Genomic DNA, 1,395 nt, shown 5'->3' with positions numbered 1-1,395 from the left:
ATATATTTGTCTCCGGAGCATTGCTACATGTTATGGACAATACTTACCCTGTTTCCTGCCGTTAGTTTGTGTGTTTACTGTCCTGGTCTCCTTAGTCATCACTGCCCTTCCCTGGTTGTAAGTATTATGGACCCTGTTATGTTGTCACTTTGTTGTTGTTTTTAATCCATTAAACCTCCTTTTTTGTACTAGCACCTGGGTCAGCCATCTTGAGTCCAACCCCAGTTCTCCCTCACCCTCCTGGTGAGGGGGATGAACCATAACATCTAGTGATTTGGATTCTGTGCAAAATGCAGGTGAGGAACACTTTTGTCGTACTGCTTTTGTCAGACAAACAAAAGAATCTGTAAGTTGTAGTAAGCCTCTTTATGGGGATTTCTTTATTTCCAACAGTCCCACTATAATGACATGAGAATTTTCCACAAATGTTTTGTTTTTCACAACACCCAATAATTAAAAAAATGTATATGAAAACAGCAGTTTAACAATTTAACAGTCTTTCATTGTCTGGAATCCAACCATGCACTGAAGACTTAGCAGCAGATTTGCTCTCTGTCAGTCCCTACTGTGGACCTTCAGGAAGACAACATGCCCAACAATGGTCAAATGCATCCTTGAAACTGACTTGCAATAACAGAAAACACAGGAAACATGATTGCATTTTCATGAATATTCGGTGCTTGTTGCTCTTTACGATAGAGTATATTAAAATATATACAGTAAATTATAGAATCGGTGCTCTTTACAAATGCCATAGGTGCTTTATGAAAAGCAGTGGACACAATGCCACATGTGCTCAATGATTGTAGATATGATAGTATCTTGTGAAAACGGCACGCTCCAAAGGGCAGCTTGTTAAAATAATACACACAATAATATACAACAATCTGTGCATCATTAATTATTATATTTGACATAAGTAATGTAAATAACCCAGAGTGCATTTGCTGGGGCATGGTTTGTTTCCTGGTGTGGATGCTTTTGTGTTGTAGTAAAGCGGCTGACTTCCGGTTTTGAGCCATGCGCTTTTGTTTTGGGTGCGTGCTTCCTGTGTGGTGTTTGGGGTGATATACAGCGCTTTGCGAAAGTGCTCATACCCCTTGAACCTTTCCACATTTTGTCACATTGCAACCACAAACTTGACTATTTTATTGGGATTTTATGTGATAGACCAACACAACACAAAGTATCACATAATTGTGAAGTGGAAGGAAAATACATGGTCAAGATTTTTTTACAAATAAAAATATTAAAAGTGTGGCGTACATATGTGTTCAGCCCCCTTGAGTCAATACTTTGTCAAAGCACTTTTCGCTGCAATTACAGCTGCAAGTCTTTTTGGGTATGTCTCTACCAGCTTTGCACATCTAGAGACTGCAATTTTTGCCCATTCTT

Source organism: Monopterus albus, unplaced genomic scaffold (assembly GCF_001952655.1).
Source record: "Monopterus albus unplaced genomic scaffold, M_albus_1.0 scaffold65.1, whole genome shotgun sequence".
Classification (NCBI taxonomy): Eukaryota; Metazoa; Chordata; class Actinopteri; order Synbranchiformes; family Synbranchidae; genus Monopterus; species Monopterus albus.
The sequence above is the reverse complement of the archived record's forward strand: the minus strand, read 5'-3'. Positions refer to the sequence as shown.